General features: G+C 40.2%; 2 long non-coding RNA genes across 6 annotated transcripts in view; both read right to left on the reverse strand.

Annotated features, from left to right (window-relative positions):
• Positions 1-12,645, reverse strand: part of LOC309352216 — a 450,312-nt gene that overhangs the window by 311,686 nt on the left and 125,981 nt on the right. The gene's annotated exons all lie outside the window — the stretch shown is intronic.
• On the reverse strand, positions 10,569-12,569 carry LOC309352233. The gene is made up of 3 exons (XR_014161175.1): positions 12,475-12,569; positions 12,006-12,122; positions 10,569-10,749 (listed from the first exon to the last, which is right to left on the reverse strand). It is a non-coding gene; the product is annotated as an uncharacterized lncRNA (long non-coding RNA).

Genomic DNA, 12,645 nt, shown 5'->3' on the forward strand with positions numbered 1-12,645 from the left:
TTTGATAAAACTCATTTGAAATGTACAATGGAGAGTATGAATTTACATTTTAACTGGCAGAATATACAGAATCTCTGTAGCTATTCATCTTTATGTGGCTTACTGTGTCAAACAAACTCTTTATTTGGTTTTCTAGTTTTGTATGTGGGTGCCAAGCAAGACTGGTTTAATTAAGAGAATATGGAGGTTTACTTCAAAGGCCTTCAAAGAAATACTTGGGATCTGAAGGACTTGTGTGAGTGTGGATGGGCTTTGAGATCTTCTGAGAAGACATTTCTCTTCATCCTTCCACCTCCACAGGAATACTTGGTTAGGACAAAAGAGATGGCCTTCTGGGTGACTGCTAGATTGCAGAACTCCCTTTCACATTAGGCAAATTTTGGCCCTCCTCTGATTTCCTTTTACCAACCGACAAATATTTTTGTTGTTCTGAAAGAACTTTGGCCACCAACTGACTGTTGTGGATAAATCTTCCAGGCATGGGTGTTGTATGTGTGCTTTTAAATGGTTTCAAGAGTTTTCACTGCTGTTTGAATAGGGTTACTTATTGAATTTTTTTTTTAAAATATATTATACTTTTAGTTTGATCTGTGAGCCACCTTGGGTCCTGCAATGGGATAAAGGTAGGGTGTGTGTGTGTGTGTGTGTGTGTGTGTGTGTGTGTGTAAAATACCACACCCAACAATTAAACAGCTCAACGTCTCTCAAGAGCACTTAGGAAGCACGACTGCTATTTCTCACAGCTCCAGAGTCAACACTTTGGTGTTAGAAAGACTTTCCAAATTCGCACAGCAGACAGCTGAGTCCAGCTGTCATATTCTAAAAAGAATGCATTTTCCAAGTGAGATTGAATGTAATCATTGTTAGTATCTGCTTTAATGTACATCCTCATTCGTATGCATTTTTTCTCCTAAGGGGATTCACACAGCGGGCAGGATTAATATATTTGCTAAGTTTCTATACAGAGAGCTCGCTTTCTACTGCAATCTTCCTTTTCGTAGGACAATTTGTGGGACTCCATGATATGCTGCTTGCGCTGTTTGCACTCAGATGACTGGAGACTGAATTTCTATTATGCAAGTGCCTTGGAAACCTTGTGGTTTTCAATAAAGATTGTTCTCTCACAGCACAGCAGATTTGTTATCCTTTAGATCATTTTAGGCAGGTTTAGCTTTGAATGGACATGGCAGGATCTGACAATATAAAAAAGTATCAGGAAGAAGAGCATGTAGAGCTAGATGATGAACAAGTCACCCTACAGAGCCCAGGAAAGAAACAAAATGGTTGTGCATTATTGTAAACAAAAGAGTTCAGTTATATTTTCAGTTTATATTTTAAGAATATTTGCTTGTCTTGTCCACCAGCCCAAAGATTCCACAAAATATCTGGCTTGTTAAGCAATGATGGCAAATAGGATTGCTCATCTGAACAAAAATCCACAAGCCAGATATTTTGTGAAATCTTTGGGCTGGTTAACAGGGCAAGCTGGAGAACCTGTATCTCACACATGCGCTACCTCTTGCTGAGAAGCCCAGATTTATGTATGTGCTGCTTGTGTGCAAATCCTACATGTGAGCAAGCAAGTTCTGCCCCTTCATTGCTAAACCCTGCCTGCACAGCTGTCCCTGTCTGGGAGCATCCATGAGTATAGGAGACTCCTCCCTTACAGAATTGGCCAACTTTTGCAGAGTGATGGGGATAAGTGGCATGGAAGGTGTGTTAAGTATAATTAGTTTGGCACAAAAATGGGAAAATACCTGTGTAGTAATTAAGGTTTAAAATAGAAAATGGCTAAATGTCTTTGGCTAATATGGGATTTTTCCACAGTAGTTTTCTAAGGGACTCTGAGCTCTTGCCGAGTTGATAATTAACTAGTTGTTGTTTCCTGCTAGCTAACACGTGAATATAGGGTTGTCATATTTCAAGAGGTAAAAAAAAAGCTTTTTTAGTCCAATTGCCCAATAGCTCCACCACTGAGCCAGAGCCAGAACCAGAGCCTGGGTTGCCAGAGCCCAAGTCACCAGAGAGTAAGCCCAAGGCTGGGTCAACCACACCCAGAGCCATGCAAACAAAATTTAAACCCAAAATCCAGGATATTTGTTTTAAAATGTAAAACCCCAGATGGGCATGTAGGATCCCGAAAAGAGGACATGTCTGGGAATTCCCAGACATATGGTAACCCTACGTCAATGAGTAACCTTAGATCATGTGACAAAGGTATTTGCTTGCACATCTCCATTTTGAAGAGAGTTGTCTTTGAGTCTTAGTCTTTTATCCCAAGACTGTGGAGCGAGGGTGTAAATGAAACTCTCAAGGAAAACAGCTCCAGGCAAAATGGTTGCAGTTAGAGAAATACCTTTGCTTATAGGTCTGTTTGGATTATTTCATATTTTATAAGATGCTGAGCCTTTGCTGGACAGTACAAGATATTGTATGCATGTTTTATGTATGTTTCATATTTTAATTCTGTTTTAAAGACAGTTTTGTAAGTAAAACTGAATAATACTGGGTCTGGACAATGCTTTATTTCCAAAAGGAGTCAGTTCCTATGCTTCAAGTCACTTCAAACTGCACAAAATTAATATCTGCAATAGGGTTGAACTTTCATCCTCACTTGTCCTGCTCATTTATGTGATTTACATGGAAGCAAAACACCCAAATATGGCTGCAGGTTGATTTTTCAAGTGAAAGAGAATCTAGCAAAGACAAGTAGGATCTGTCAACAGTTCCCTGAGAACTGTACAGTGGTCAGAATGTTAGACTATGTAGGACTATGGTTCAAATCCTCATTTTGCCATAAAGCACCCAGGGTGACCTTGCTGCAGTTCATCTCACTCAGTCTAAGCTGTCATTGGTTCTTCTGAAAACTGCACTGTTTAGACAGGCCTTCACAATATGATTCCCAGCCCGCGTTAAAACAACTAGAACTTATTGTTGGTTTAATTATGATTTATAGATATTTATATTTTGGTTTTATTACGTTTTGTAAGCCACTTTGTTATGTTTTATGAATGAGCAAATAATACATTTTCAAAAGCTTCTCAAAGGCCATCTTAAAATGCAAATAACCAACGTACAAGAACAGGTCCCAGCTATCTCTTTTGAACAAGCATAAATTTATTAACAGACAAAAGTGGCGGCCAGCCCCCCAGTCTAACATGGTAGCTCAACAGTGATGTTCTTGTTTTAAAATGAATAATTCTGTGTTCTAAAATATGTACTGCTCAAGTTAATGATGCTGAGCCAGACACTCAGATGTTTAATTTATTTTATTGTTGGTTTAATTATCTTTAAAATGTTTTCAATTGCCTTTATTCATAATTGTAATATTTATTGTAAACTGCTTAGATGTTTTACTGCAATCAAGTGGCAGATACACCTTATGAAATAAAATAAGCAAATAAAATGTTTTTAAATCTGCATTTTGGACTTGCACATTATTTTCTCTATTTGATCTGGGCCTCTAGAACTGCTCAGGTACAAAACTGCTATCCTCTCCCCATCGCCTCTCCCCACCTGTTTACAATCTGCCTTACAGTGAAGCAAATTTGCTTTGATAGTTCATTGTCTTGAATTTGCAATGACCTGCTAGCAGGAATGCCGAAACAGTGAGGAAATTATGGGAATAATTTGACAGCAGGTAATCAAAACCATCCTCCAATTGTTTCATCCTGTTTTTTTTAAAAAGGGATGCAACCTCCAAAGACCAGCCTGCGAGCCTTTGCCCTCCTAGTTGTGCAAAAAAAAAATGGTAATATTAAAATCCTATTGATGCTCAAAGGCATTTTATCAACTGCAGAAATTAAGAGTCAGATGCAGAGGATGTTTTCCTATTTAGGGGGACTCCTGCTTGTTTGAATAGGTTTCATGTGGTGACTCTTTTGAAGCCAAGAACTTCAAAGCAGATTGCTGACTTCCAGTGGGATAAGCACTTAATACAAGAGTGGGAAGGTGAAATTATTACTATGCAGTCAAGCTAGACTTATCCTTTCTTCTAAGCAAAGCAAGCAGAACCTTTTCCTGCTATGTCCCACAGTTCAACAAGGGTGGCAACAAGAGTCAACAAGATGTCTGCGGAAAGGTGCAATGGAGTGGAACAAAAAACTGAATAAAAGTTTTACAGTATTTATCAATTCTCTGTAGCCAGTATTCATTTAAGAGGAGAAATCCCATCATTCCCAGCAAGAAGCAGTCAGAAAATATGAGCAAAGAACACTATTCCACACTTGATACATATGCCACTCTGAACAGTCACATCACATAGGACTTCTCCACACATTTGTTGTTCCTTAAAAAAAAAAAAAGAATTTAACTGCCCCTCCCACAGCTACTCTTCACTGATTTTTTTTTTCTTTCTTCAGACATTTTAATTTAGTCTACTTAGTTTGATTCTTCAAGGAAGTGAAAGGAGCCTATCAAAACAAAATAGAACCACCTCTTAAGGGTTTTCTGTTTTAAAAATGTAGGCATTTAGGCCACCGGTCTGTACACAGATGGATTTCACCCTATTGGGGATCATAGCTTGTTAATCTGCTGCAAAGCTCTGTTTGGTGGGAAATGATTTGTTGCCAGTGAGGACCATTCTGCATGTGTGTAAAGATGTAAAGAAAATTGAAAGATGTTTTAAAGCAAGGTTTATTTTTAGGTATTAACAGACCTTTTAAAGAAAAGAAAGAAAAGCTCTTCAGGATACAGGCCTATACACAAGTACCTGGCAATAACTCCCATTAAATTCAGTAGGCTTACTTCTAAGAAGACAGCAGATAGGAGGATACTGTTAACATGCTAATTATTGGACTTTTCATTAGCAGAGCCATTCTTCTATGGATACTGCCTTTAAGCATGGACACAATTGGCCAGTTCAAATCCAAAGCTATAAGCATCCCATCACTCCCTGTGGACCGGCTGAAGCTGATGACAAACTGACAGTTGCATGGGAAGCTTCAGACCCCCCAGACCCGAGGTCATAACCACCATCGCCACTTGAGAATGGTATGTGGTCTTTATGGTCACAGAATGAAGTAAAAATCAGCAGGCAGATTCTGTAAAGGGCCACATAAGCACAGGCAGGCAAGGATAACAGGGAGAAGAAAACATAGATGACTGAAAAAAGGAGCTAAGGGCTTTCTGGAGTGGAGGCAAACAGGTTGTACTATGCAGTTATAAACCTAAACGACATCCTCTGATTTGGGGTGAGAAAGATGAGGGGCACTTTCGGGATGTAGCAGGAACCCCCCCACCCCAATCATTCTGTTTGTACAAACTTCACACACACTCACACTCACACACTACATACGCCACACTTCTGTTATAAATTCATAAGAAAATCAACCATACATCGGATTTGCACTGTTCCATTTTTATTTTACTCCATGAAGGAAGGACTACAAAATGGGGAAGGTTTGATACAGGGCAGCCATAATCCCTTCACCATCCCAGCACATCTACAGGAGCCCTGCCCAGTTATGGCTATGCCAACCCTGATGATCCCAGACAGAAGACAATCAAGATCACAAAGAACTTGCATATGGGAGTGGATTCAGCATGGACTGAAACAAAGGACTCTGATCAGATCTTCCCTCAGGGGGCAGGAAACTGCAAACTCCCCTTTGTCTCCTGGAAGTGACTCATGGGGAGGGGGGAAGGGAGGAACCAGCCAGGTGACAAGACACTCAGGTTACCACCAACTCCTCCCTCAACCCCTCCTTTCTGTAATGTATGCATGATGTTTCTGGGGGTGGGCTTGACCTAGGTGATCGGAATTTCAAAAGTTTTTATAAGGTCTTGCACACCATTTTTCTGTGTCTTTTCTCTCACCTGCAAGTGAGGGGAACACCCTGTTGCAACAGTCAATAAAGGCCAAGCCTACAGGCTGCTGATTTGCTCCAATTTACTCTGGTTGGTGTCTTTACTTTTTGTCCAAGGGAGCCCTCAGATTTTTCCGGTAACAGGGAGTAGCTTTGAGGCTGAGGGGTGGGGCTCCAGAGAGCAGGAGGAGCTTGCTCAGGGCTTCATTGGACTGGATTAGGAGACCTCACAGGGCAGAATCAGACTGCAGGCTGGCACTCGCCATCCTCTTCTTAGGAAATTAAAGGTCTGAGGAGCTCAACCATTCACATGTGTATGCTGGTTTAAATATGTAAGGCCAATGCACTGCCTTACAAATTCTAGAAGTTTTCTGTGGAAAAGGAGACTGCATTTCCAGTGTTCATAATCAAGATTTGTCTCTATTCAGACCATGCCAATCACGGGTAAATGTAAAACTAATTGACAAACTACTTAAGTACGCACCGAAGGTTTAAGCTCATTTAGCTCCATTTACCTAAGAAGAACTAAATCAGATTAAATGCAAGTACTTCTGCCGAAAAGGGCTTGAAATAGTAGGTTGCTCGTATTTTAAACCTTAACGTAATATAAGAAAATAGCATAAGGCGCTTTCTCAAAGAAATGCTGCGATTAAAAATAGTTACAAAGCAGAAAATGGGAGAATACATATGAAGTATCATTCACAGCTAATGAGTTAAAAAGATACCACAGTGCATTTATAAATCACTATACAGTACCATGTAGTTTATTTAAATTCGCTGTGCCTCATTATAACTGATCTATGCACCTTTTGGTCCGAGTTGATTAGGAATGCTGTAGCTCAGAATAGCTTTTAATTCAGCGAAACATGGTCTGACCTTTACCATAATCCTGTGTGAAGCACACTATAGTTTAGACATTAATAATGATGCTACCTCTTCTTTATACTCGTAAGATGCTCCTTAAAAATTTTTGTGTTATTAGTTAACATGCACAAGACAATTTATCAAAACCAAATTATCCTTCTGTGTATAACTACAGTACTTAATTCCAAGTTCTTCATCTCTCATAACTATTACCCACTCTTTAAAAATGCTAAAAACTAAAATATAATAGTGCTGTGCTAGAGTAATAAGTCACAGATACATACTTACCAGCTCCCTATGGATTTCCACCGTATGCGATTAAGAGACGTGTGCAACATGATGAACGTATTGCAAGCTCAAGCATCTCTTGTGTGTGACCTTTGTCTTCATATTTAAGTATAACATTTCCTTAAACCACCTTCTGGTAACTCTGCCAGCTAACTAATGATTCCTTCTATTCTAAGTCACATTAAGCCTCAAATTCTGAGCTGAAGATGAAAAAAAAGGAAGCCACACACTAAACGACTGTTGCATTGGTTTGCTGAAAACAGACTCAAAACTAAAAACATTGTGTTTTGCGTTAGATTGAAGCAAGAGACATCTCTGCAGATCTGACTTTGAACACAAGACTATTCTTGTCTACAAGCGGTAGTCTTGTAATCTGGGGAACCAGGTTCGAGTCTCCGCTCCTCCACCTGCAGCTGCTGGGTGACCCTGGGCCAGTCACACTTCTTTGAAATCTCTCAGCCCCACTCACCCCACAGAGTGTTTGTTGTGGGGGAGGAAGGGAAAGGAGAATGTGAGCTGCTTTGAGACTCCTTAAAGGGAGTGAAAGGCGGGATATCAAATCCAAACTCTTCTTCTTCTTCTTCTTAATCATTTTTATTGGGGTTATATCATCTTCCAGAGATGGAGCAATTTACCAGATCCAAAGCATATTGACCATGCATACTAAAGATGGGGAATCTGTGGCTCTCTAGATATTGTTGGACTTCAACTCACAACTGTCTTAGTCAGCATGGCCAATAGTCAGGGATGGTGAGAGCTGTAATTCAACATCTGGAGGGCCACATGTTCCCCTTTCTTGATGTAGACTGCAGAAAGAAAACCAGAATTCCCTGGAAACATTCAAGTAACAACTACCTTTCAAAAATATATTCTTAAACCACTGGAGCAGGATTGGGGGGGGCAGTAAAAAGAGAACTATGTGAATCTCCTTGCATTCTTCAAGTGTTATTTTTCATCTCATTCCTACTTAACACATTACTTTTTGTTGTGTTGATGTATTGTATGTCCCACTTGCTCAAAAAATCTTTGTGACTAAACACTTCCATGGCCAACTGCTCTAAGGCACCGGCATCTTGAAATGTTGCCTTTCTGTCATCATGACCAGAAGATACATTTACCCAGTCTATGAGAGGGTAGTTGAAGTCACCCATTATTACATCATTGCCTACTTTTATGCCGCTTTGATTTTGTTCTCCATCTCAGATCTATCCTGGACATTTTGGTCAGGGGTTAATAGTACATCCTAGTACAAATTTACTCTTGGGGCCCAGTATTGTCACCAACATCAGTTCTGTGGAGGAGGCTGCCGCTCTTGGGATTTCTAGCTCGCTTAACTCTGCGTCCATTTTTTGACATATGGAGTCACCACCAGTATGCCCTTACCTGGTCTTTCCTACAAAGCTTATATCCTGAGATAGCTGCATCCCACTGGTTCTCTTGATTCCACATATCAATGTTTTCTCTTAAAACCAAGTTTTCCAGCTTACTCGTCTTGGCTCAGGAGCTTATAGTCTGAGTATATGGACAGCTATACAGGCTGTGTGTCTCCAAATGTCTCTGGCCATGTGCATGTTACTGTTTGGTCTCTTTGAATTACTATTATGTCCCTCTGCACTTTCATTGCCAAGATCTACACTTTCCCCATTTAAACCATCACAAACATTTCACTGTCATCTCTTAGGGACAATTTACCCTGAGCTGGTCCTCCTCAGCTATCATTGGGCAATCAGCTTAAAAGTTGCTCTGCCACCACGCTTAAGTATCAAGCAGTCTGGTTCCTTCCCAGTTCAAATAAAGCACGTTCCTTGTCCCCAAACATTCCTCAGTGCCTAATAAATTCAAACCCCTTGTTCCAACACCACCATCTTGTCAGTGCATTGAGGCTCCTCTGCTTTGCCTGCTTAGCTGGCCCTGCCCATGGAATGGGTAGCATTTCAAATAAAGTTATCTTGAAGGTTTTGGTTTTCAGCCTCCTTCAATAAGCAAAAATTGCCTCCACTCTTCTAGTAAGGGGACACAGAAGCACTTTCTGTGAGCAAAACTCTACTCATAGGATCATAGGATCTGGCCCATTGGCTTGAACTAAAGCAGCATCTCAGGCTTGGCAGCCAAGTAATAGTCCATTCATGAAATGCAGACTCAACATGCATTGTCCACTACCACTAATCTGCTCCATGTACGTGAATTTCAACATCCATACAGAGCTCAACTATCCAGAACAGCATCAATCTCAGGATGAAGTAACTTCTGAACCAGTCCTCAGAAACCTGCCATTTAAGTTATTTGAAAACTGTAAAATGTTTTTAGTTTTGGGCAAAAAGGCTAAACCCAAAATATAGGCCAATCCTACATCAATTAGGATTTTGTGTGACGTTAAGTGTGAGCTACTCATGACCAGCATGGCCAGATGGAGATATGCAAAAAGTATTAAATCGAAACAAGTCCAGCAGAATGCAAGCCGCGTATTATACAAAACCCCATATTTTGGTTTTTAAATATTTTGCAATAGTGTGATTTAATACACCCCACTTTTAAATGCATCAGAGGAAGGAAAATGCCTGAGACCAAGCACTACTTGGTGGGAGCTCTTATTTCCCCTTAAGTGAGAAACTGCAGAGACCACAATGCAATGGCAAAAGCAGCTTAAACATTCTTACATTAAATTCTTAGAAAGATCCTCTCCAGCTTCTCCTTTGCACACAATCAATGGATTACTTAACACAAAAGGTCAGTTACCAGCTCCTTCTTTCCTTTTCAGGCTTCTTAAATGAGCCTCAAGATGGTACAGAAATATTTAACCAATGATCTCCTGAGTTTGGGAATTGTGTGTTTAGTGAAGAAAAAAGGGAAAAAAGGAAGAAAAAGCTATAACCTTTTACTGAGTATATACAGCACTTGTGATGAGGAGAGCTGAATTTTCTTCAAGGAGTAGGTTTACAGAGAGACGGCAGAAAGCAGCAGCCTCCTTTATTGCTCTTTGATTGAGAAAGATAAAATATTTCAGTATTCATAGATATTTCAAAGTACTTACTGTTTGGAAACTTGCCTGAATGTTTCATGATTAAAAACAAGGGGTTGGATCCTGCGATCATGTGAGTAGTGTACAACTTACAGGAAAAGGTTTTTCCCCGTCACCCCCAAAATGGAAATGGGAAAAGCTCCTGAATATCTGCTCTTCTTCTGGAGGGTTGGGGTTAGAGAAGGGGGAGAAACTCACTTTGGTTTGTGTTTTAATGCAGGCTGTTTAATTCATAACAATGTGCAAACCGAAACATGGTTATCTGCAGTTCTCTGACTTTTGCAATGCAGTTCTCCTACCATAAAATGTATCCACTGGGGAAAGTGTACACTTGGAAAAGGTGTGTGATTGGTGAAAATAACATTTTAAATGCAATAATTTGTAACTTAAGACACATGTGAAAATGTGTGTGTCAGGAGAAATGCACCTTACATTTCTGGCAAATTTTTGTGAGGGTTTTTTTTTAAAAAAAATTGCAAACTGTTGCAGAAAGGGGGCAAACCAAAGTAAAGATAGGAAAAATGAGAAACAGAACAAACAGAACTGACAGATCCACACACCCATCCCTCCTAAGTATGGCAGAAGAGAAGGTGGAAACATTTATAATATATTTCATTTGCCCCTCCTTCAGGTTCTTCTGGTCAAAACTGCCAGGCAAATTAGATACTGAAGTTTCATGGTCCAGCTGTGAAAGAAAGGAGGAAGGATGCAGAAGGAAGGGGTGTGTTGGCAGGAGGTAAACTTCCTCTGTTTCTTCTCCTCCCAGCCCATCTGGTTTGAGGAAAAGAAAGGAGTAGTTCACTGGTGACACGAGTTTAGAGAAGCACAAAACTATCTAAGGCATGCTGGGCTTATTCCCAGGAAGAATAAAGTTGCATCTCACCCCAGGGAGCTTCTACTTGGGATTGCCAGAAAGGTAGCTAAGTGTTAGACTAACAGGCATTCAGTTCAAATAGAACCAGATTTGTCTTAATGTTCTTTGTCTTGATTTGTATGATGTTCGCTGAGGTTAACATAACTCAATGGATTCTATCATCATCATCATCATCATCATCATCATCATTTCTATACTGCCCTTCATCCAAAGATCACAGAGCAGTTTACAATAAAAAACACAACAATACATAACATAATAAGGCCTGGGAGAAGAGAGATGCTATTGCCAGATGACTACTACTACTACTAATAATAATAATTTTATTATTTGTACCCCACCCATTTGACTGGGTTTCCTAAGCCACTCTGATAGATATGTAATGAATGTGCCAGGCAAGGCTCCCTAGGGAGAGCATTCCACAAGCAGGGAGCCACTGCAGAAAAGGCCCATTCTTGTGGTGCTGCACAGAAGTGTCCTATATCTGGGAAGGAGAAAGGAATCAAATGGCAAAAGCATTGTTCAAAGTAAATAGTTCTCAGTTGTTGACAGGTAGCATATGCACTACTTTGAAAGATGCTTTCACTGAATAGTACAGTGGTACCTCGGTACAGTGGTACATATGCTTCAGGTTACATATGCTTCAGGTTACAGACTCTGCTAACCCAGAAATAGTACCTCGGGTTAAGAACTTTCCTTCAGGATGAGAACAGAAATTGTGCTCTGGCGGCGTGGCAGCAGGAGGCCCCATTAGCTAAAGTGGTGCTTCAGGTTAAGAACAGTTTGAGGTTAAGAACAGACCTCCGGAACGAATTAAGTACTTAACCCAAGGTACCACTGTACAGCAGACAAGTTTTGCAGCAGTAACAAACAGGCTTGGTCAACTCCTATCCGGCTAGTTTCCAGAGCTTGCACTTAATTTTAGCTTTAATGTTAAAATATTGCCTAATCAATGCTGTGGTGCAGCTACCTAAATCTCTCCCTGGCCACTGCCATTTCCATATTCCTACATGCTAGCATTCCCATTAGTCCCTGAACTGCCATTTTGCACTTGTGTCTTAGTGCTCTCAAGGCCATAATGGGCAGTGGCTGCTGATCTCAAATCCATTCCTCCTTGCCCCCACCCCCAAAGGCAAGGGTACTCAGTTCCCACCTTGTCACAAATTGTCTTGCCTGTTATCTGTCCTTCCTTGCCTGCCATCCACTCGACTCTGTTGTTTCTTTCTTATTTTTATTGCAAAATCCTCAGTTATGATTAACTCTGTTGTTTCTGAGTTAGAAAAAGACACACATAAAGACACATTCTGAGTGGCAAGGGCGATTCCAACCAAAATGCACCCCCCAACCAAAACCTGGTAAAAACATAATAACTTTTTAATTTCTTTTGTTTGTTTTTATTATTTATTATACTTAATTCAAAAGTTACAATACAGCTTAGTCCACTGCCATAATATTACAGAATGATCACTCTAGTCCTCAATCCCACATCACTGTCAAGCTGCCTCGCCAAATACCCTCAACAGGAACCGAACTACCAATCTGGTTGGCTAGACATTTTCAATCAACATATCAATAACTGTTTGACTGCAGTAGAAGATGTTAAATTTATTCAACTACTTCACCTTAATCTATCAATCAATCTGAGAAAGGTTTTTCTTTATACGCAAAATTTGCTTATGTTCAACAAATGGACACAAAGCATGTAAAGGACCTGAAAGTACTAGCAGCAGAAGAGGGGGAAATAAGACAATTCTTTGGTTCTGGTGTTGCTGATGTCACAAACCTCTCAGCTG

The sequence above is a fragment of the Podarcis erhardii genome, assembly GCF_964252035.2.
Source record: "Podarcis erhardii genome assembly, chromosome: 11".
Lineage (NCBI taxonomy): Eukaryota > Metazoa > Chordata > Lepidosauria > Squamata > Lacertidae > Podarcis > Podarcis erhardii.